This window comes from Vigna radiata, chromosome 11, assembly GCF_000741045.1.
Source record: "Vigna radiata var. radiata cultivar VC1973A chromosome 11, Vradiata_ver6, whole genome shotgun sequence".
Classification (NCBI taxonomy): Eukaryota; Viridiplantae; Streptophyta; class Magnoliopsida; order Fabales; family Fabaceae; genus Vigna; species Vigna radiata.
The window spans coordinates 8,694,248-8,701,956 of record NC_028361.1 but is presented as its reverse complement, the minus strand read 5'-3'; the positions used below and the strand labels follow the sequence as shown (position 1 = coordinate 8,701,956).

At 36.1% G+C, this 7,709-nt stretch overlaps 1 pseudogene; it reads right to left on the bottom strand.

Moving 5' to 3' along the window:
* Positions 1 to 134: 134 nt before the first annotated feature.
* LOC106777081 lies at positions 135 to 3,842 on the bottom strand (annotated as a pseudogene).
* Positions 3,843 to 7,709: the final 3,867 nt, after the last annotated feature.

Here is a 7,709-nt window from a genome sequence, read left to right as displayed (position 1 = left end):
TTCCCTCACCTACTCTCTGACAAGACTGAAGCTTCTAGTCGAAGCTTTATTTTTCCGCTGCATCCACCAGAGAGATATTGGGTCAGAGACTTTTACTGGGCTTTTATTTACAAGCCCATTTCGCATTAGGGAATACTCACACTTTGTTTATATTTAATATATACACCGAGAAAAAGGCTACACAAAATTTTCAAAGACAGAGTGACACATTACGGCGAGAAGTAAACAAAACACTCTTCAATTCGTCACAAAACGTCGGTTTCCTCCAGAAATATAATTCTAATTTTGGAATGTGGTTTATGTATTGCCAATCCTCTCCTGTTTCCCTCTTGCACCGCTTCTTCAGATCAGGACATCCGCTTATATGTAAATAAGACAAGTTGGTGAGGTGTTGAATGCTACTCGGCAGTGACCTCAACTCCCCACATGACACAATGCGTAATTGTTGAAGAGAAGTAATGTCTCCCAGCCAGTCCGGCAATGAAGTACACGTGCATTTGTGTATACCTAAAACTCGTAGGGAGGGGACACGTTGTAAGCCATATGGTAATGTGGAGTGACCCTGAATATAGACATTCCGAAGGGCAGTTAGTTGGCTCATATTGCTTGGTAGATCCATCAGCTCTGGACAATAATTGATCATCAAACTCTCAAGACGAGCCAAATGTCGCACACCTTCAGACAACGATTTTAATTTCTTACAGTAATGAATGGACAAAGTTTGAAGAGAAGTTAGACCTTCAAGCACGTGTTCAGTAAAATACTCCACATCTTGCCAATTTGCAATCCATAGTTTCTGTAGTGCATCCAACCCACGGAGTTGGTTGGGTAATACCACAGCTCCTTTAACGCTTTCAATTTCCAAGGTCTTTAGAGAAGGAAGATTCCCCACAACCCCTTCCATGAAAGAACCCACTTCGTCAATCCTCATAGCAACAAGTTTCTCAACAGAAGAAAGACGTGGAAATTTAAGGTTGGAGACGCAAACAATGAATATTATAGAAAGTCGAGGGAGCATCTCTACTCCTTCCTCCCTCAACATTCTCTCCAAGTTTGGTAAATTGCTCATGGTCAGTATTTCCAACGATGGAAATGCCTTCTCCTCCACGCCATCATACGTATCACCATCTATCCACTTCACATTTTTCATTCCACTCACCTCTAGCCTTTTCAAGTGTACTAGTTTACCAAGTGGAGGAAGCTCTTCACAGTTTTCACAGTCCAAGAGCTCAACTTCCACCAAGTCTCTCAAAACTACAGCACTTTTCATCCAATTGGATAATTGTCTTCCCTGATATCCTCTCATCCCAAAACTTTTCAAAGCGGAGGGTGGTTCGAGGGCTTCGAGTACTCTCTCCACACTAACATTATTACCTTCTGAATTAGCACTATTACCCCATGACAAATGTAGGCGATTCAACTCTTTCTTGCTCATCAAATTTGCTTGTTTAGCATCCCATTCATTGGGGACGTTTTCAAGGCCTCTGATTCTCAGCGTGCCTCCCAGCTTTAAGCTATGCAACTCTGCTAACCCACACCCTGGTTTCAAACCCACAACAAAGGTGTTCAGGGTTCTTAGATGCCTTAACTTGCCAATATTCGGAGGCATCTCTTGTATTGAATCTGTGCCATTAATCAAAATATGCCTCAGATCCATTAATCGTGTCAAGTCCTTAGGCAACCCACGAAGTCCGGGGCGTTGAAACAGTTTCAGTATTTGCAATTTCGGCAACTGACGAATTGAGCTATTTAAGCTTTCTTCCAAACTCATATTACAACTCAAACTCAAGTATCTCAAATGTGTTAAATCCTTGAGTGGGGACAACAAAGAAGAGCTTGTTCGCAATGCTCGGAGACAATGATTTGATGGCACCGGTCCAATACCACCAAAATCAAGAAAAGTCTGCAGAGATTCAACCTTCTTCAAAGCAGTCGTGAATCTTTGCTTGAAAGCAGTCCTATCAACAGACACACCAGAATTGAACAAGCTTGAATAGTGAACTCTGGTTGGCAATGGAGTCAATTTTCCTTTCGTAATAACCACACATTCCTCACCCATAATAGACTGGGCAAGATCATGAAATAGATCATGGATCTTGAAATTTCTGATCATACCAAATTCATCATACTTAGCTTCTTGAAAAAATGATCTACTGTATAATTTTTTCCACACTTTATTTCCAACATCCTCCACTTCTACATTCCTTCACATTTAATAAATCCATTAGCCATCCAGAGATGAATAAGTTCTTCCTTGTCTATTTCAAAATCTTTGGGGAAAATTGCACAAAAAGAAAAGCATCTCCGCAATGACAACTCCAAATTAAAATAACTTAATTTCAAAGCACGCATGATAGAATTTTCCTCACCTGTCNCAGAACTACTTTCCTCCNGTANATCCCAAATCTCACTTTCCTTTACATTCTGCCATTGTTTTACGTCACTTTCATCACGTAGTAGGCTTCCCAATGTTTTGATTGCAAGCGGCGAACCAACGCATTTTGTCACTATCTCTTTGCCAATTGACACGAGTTCTTCCTTTTCTTCTCTGTTTGGTCCAAACGCATGGTGTTTGAATAACGACCAACTATCATCTGCTGACAATTCTTTCAAATGGTAAGCAGGATGCGTCTGCATGATAGAAGCAACTTCCTCGAGTCGAGTAGTGACCAAAATGGTAGCTCCTTTTGCTGCCCTTGCGCACTGCAACTTTCCCTTCAACTGCTTCCATTTCTCTTGGTCTTCATTCCACACATCATCAAGAACAAGTAAATACCTCATCCCATGCAACACTTCTTCAACCTTTTTCCGCATTGCTTCTAAGCTATTGAGATTGGGATTTTGTCCGCTGATGCATTCTATGATGGATTGTAGTATTGTCTTGGTGTTGAAATCATCAGAAACACAAACCCAAATTGTCAAGTCAAAATGTTTGCATACCCTGTTATCATTGAAGACCTGCTTGGCAAGTGTTGTTTTGCCAAGTCCACCCATGCCAACTATTGGATAGATGGAGAGGTCTTCACTTTCACTAACATCTTCCAAAAGAAACTTCAAAATTTGCTCTCGATCCTGGTCTCTGCCGTAGACTATTGGTTCTGTAATGTCAGAGCTAGTTTGGCGCCAATTGTCATTGATTGTTTGGACCTCTGTGAGACCGGGTTCTAAATTAAACATGCTCCTTTCTTCGTGAATGTCATGAAATCTTTGGATGATGTCTTTCATCCTCTTGCCAATATTGAAACGAAAGAGAATGTCCTTAGGATGGAGACGGGATAGGCATGAAGTATGTCGATCATCAAAATTCAGTTTTGTGGAGTGAATTGAACATTCATCTAAGATATCATCCAACACATATGCTGCATCTGTGAGTTTCTGCAGCCAATCTTTGATAGCATGACTTGTGATTTGTTTTCTCTCAGCATCTCTGAGAACAGCACGGATTGCAGTGAGATTGCTGGAAAGCTTTTGAGTCTGGTGGTCAACACCCCAAAACGTTGCAAGTTGGGCTTGGCCAAAAGATTGCAAGTTTTGAATTACAATTCCGAGCAAAGCCTCAGCCATTTGCAGAAAGGAAGGTTTTTGGGATAATTATGACTGTGGAGAAGGAATTATGGAGAAGAGTGTTTTGTGGTGATCGTAGAAATTATCAATCTTCATTTATTTGAATTTGGCAATTGGTGGCCATTGCAAAGCGTGTTGTTTTCTTACAAGGAGTGGCCCCACTTTGCTTTTGTTGACGAGGAGTGTTCATAGGAGTCAAGTCAAACCAACCTTATAATTGCGTACCAACCATATAATTGACTTAATTAGGTGACATATTTTAACCGGAAAGAGTAGAAGCTTTAGAATATTAAGGAGGAATATAATAGTTAGCTTTGCAATTATTTTCTTGTATTATGTAACACCTCTTAGTAATGTTTCAATGTTTTCTTTAATTAAGAAATATTGCAATAATTAGAATGCAATACTTCAATTCTCTGAACTCTGTTTTGAAAAAAAAAAAATCTTTAAACCTAAATAAATAACGCTTATCTGTAACAAATAATATAATATAATACTTTATTGAATAAATGTTTAACCAAACATACCCTTAATTTGTCACACCACCAAGGTTGTTCAAATGGCCAAAAAAATGGAGTTTTTGACAAACTCCATGAAATCAGTACGTGGAAGTAGGAACAATCTTTGCCATATTGCACATGGTTTTCGTAGTTGCAATCCACAGATCTGCTGCACTGAAATGGGTTGTTATAAAGTAAAAACACTACCTTACATATTTTCAAACTTGCTTACAGAACTAGAATCCACAGAAGGAGTGCTTTGGATGAAACCACAAATAACGGGAGATGTAGCTGTGAAAGTTCGATTTTCTTGAAAAAAAACAGAGAAATTGTGACTGTTGCAATACTTTGGCATGACAGCACAATTCCAGGTATTCACCACTTGGACATGACCATACTCATCCATGTAGTCAAAAAATATGTATTCAACCTTAGTTTTCTGTTTTGGCAGGCGGTCTTGTAGCCTTGAAGCAGTTCCATGCGCAAGATGTTTCAAGTGGGTCTTCATTTCAATCTTTTGTTTATATTCTCATCCACAATAATTTTGTATAAACTTATTGCTCCCTTGTCTCACCATTTCAGCATGAATCATAGTTGATGCAGGAACTTTTTGTTGGTAAATTTTGAATTGCTATGTTTTTACTTCTTTATTCCTTAGCATAAAATTTATATGCACTGGTGTTTTAGTACCTACTGGTCAAGGGGTTATATATTATTTTATTAGAAACTTTTGACATTATTCCAACATGTATTGATCCTAGACGAACTTGTTGAAATCCCTTAATTATGTGGCTTAATTTGATGTCTCTATTATGAGCTGTACTAAAGAAGAGAACTATAATTTTTTCTATAATTGTACTTAAGTAGGAATTTATTTGATCATATAGTTGATTATGCATTGAGTCATTACCTGTGGACATGATCGAAAAACAGTTTGAGTTTGGAGAGATTTCTAAAAGATTTGGAGTTTTGGACCATAAATCGGATTGAAACCATTACTATCACGCACTAGAAGTCTCAAAATACCTAATTAGATAACTTAATAGAATGCAGATTTCAGTTTTCACTTATGTTAGTTGACAATTGCGTCATTGCTTTCTTAAATATTGCTTTCTTCAATCAGTCATCTCAGATATTATTTTAAATTTAAGGATTAAGTAGTATATTGTTGCACAGATTATGACTGTATACAGTGACAAAACAGATGGCTAGTATAATCTTTCAAATCCAACACAGGATATTGCTGAGTTAAATAACTCTGAACCACATTTTAAACAAATGGTGGGTCAAAATGAAGAAGAAACGAGATGAGGTGTTTGGTGGCGTTAAAGGATGATTGAAGATCATTTTAGTTAGGCCTATCATGAGAGATGGAAGGGTGCTTTGTATTATTCTTTGTATTATTACTAGGCCTATCATCAATTTATAGTAATTGAGCAACATCAGAATTGTTATTCTTTTAATGTATTCTCTCTATTCTTTTGTAAAGCTTAGATTTTGTTGTTCTATGGGGATTTCGTATCTCTGCTATGTGTTGTTCTGATATGAGCTCTTTGTCAGTAATCTTGGCAGTGCTAGCTATCTTCCAGATCAAAAACATTCTGACAGATCAAGTCTCTTTGATTTGTTCACTCTAAAGGTTAGCTTTGGGACATTATTTCTTCCACTCACTTTTTTTTTGTGCAAAGTCAGATTATAGTTACTCACTAGAGGTGATTCTTTTTTGTTATTCGTGCCTCTTAATTTACATAATGATGACGAGGGGGAAGGAGGAAAATGATTCTTCTGTTGTCACTGGCATGAGATTATTTTTTGAGTGGGAATAGGTGAAGTGAAACTCTGAATTTCGGTTATTGTGTCTTCAATCCTTATTTTCCACACACCAATTCAGCCTGTCAATGCTCTTGGTGCAGCCATTGCAAGTCTTGGTACCTTCCTCTATTCAGAGGTACATTTTCGTTTCTTTCATTTCTGATTGCTTACACAGTATACTACCTGTCTGTTTGAGACTAATTGAAAGTAATGATGATGAATTTTCATATCTCTCAGGACTTATCCTCTTATAATTAATGTTCTTCGTTACGAACTTCTTATGTCAAAAGTGAATTCCATTCATGACTCAGAGATTATACACAAGTACTAACTGTTGCTATTTTCCAGTATTTTATACCCTGACATGTGATTTATAGGAGAGTGCTATTCAGTACACTTTGTCCACTCCTACTCTTAAGAGTATATAGAATTTTAAGAGAGAGTGAAACAAACTCAATGAGTGAGTGTTACCTTTTTGGGTGAAAAAAAATGCGACTAAGTTGATTTAAAAAAGACATGAAGTGTAAGAGGTATGAGAGTCTTACATTCATGTTTTTTTCTTTAAAAACATAAATGTATGCTGGTGTGTGATAACTTGATGAAAGGTGATAAAGACAAGTTGTACTTCGTCAGGTTCTTGGAGAGAGTGGTGAAAAGAGACACTTATGTTCTTTGCGGAGGAAGCCCTTGAAGAAAGTAATGAAAAATGACACTTATATACTTCATCAAGAAAGCTCTAGATAAGAGTAAGGGGAGGTAAACTCTATTTATAAGGCTTGAAGGAAGTAGCAAGTGTAACTACTCTAACAGTGAGTAATTGTTAATAAACTACATGTGAGAATTATTAATCGACTTCTAAAGCTAATTTCATATGTGGTTGTATTATTTATGATGATAACATGTTTTGTATGATTGTGTGAAATCATTTCTATAACTTGTATAACATTGTGAGATACGTAACTATATAAGGTTTAAGTGAATTATTATATATTTTTATTATGATATTTTTATTATGATATTTTGATGTTTCAATGTTAGTTCACTCGTTTATTTTAGAGATTATAGATATTTTGATCGTATTGAAGAACAAATAATAGTATATTGAAACAAACTTAGGAAAAGGAATCAATTCAGAAGACATTTGAAATAGTTTTATAATCTTAAGAAATGTTTAGAATAGTTTTATGATCTTCGATTTTTTTTAGAGTATGTTTGCAATTGAGATTTTCAATAAATAGAAATAAATTTTTTTTAAATTATATAATTTTGTGTTGATTATAAATTTTAGCTGAAAAAAAATTGAAAATGTTACAATTTAAATATAATTGTATTATTAAAATAATTAAACATGTATAAGTTCAGTAGGCTTACAAGAATGAGAAACACTACTCGGAAAAGTTAGCCTTTTCTGTTTGGTAAGATGACAAGCATTGTTATCAACTAAATCAATTTTCTCTTTGGTTTTCTATCTTGAGTCACACAAGAATTAGGAGTACGAGAATCTCAAAGTTAAGAGAGAAATCTAATCTTGGTTAGAAGTGATTGAACTTTTTTTAGTATTCTATGTTGTTCCGCTAAAAGTTTTCATTATTGGTGTGATGTAACAATTAAGACTTGATATTAGTGTTGGAGTTTCAACTGGGGAGTCAATGAACAATGAGATGTGAGTCCAACCTTATAAGAGATTGACATTACTCTTTATCCAAAACTTTAAGACAATGGATTAATAGGTCTTCCCACTTATAAACCACTCTACTTTCTCATTTTTATCCAATGTGGGACTTAGACTCACACTTGGATTCCCAACAATTAGTTCTTCCAGTGTAAAAAATA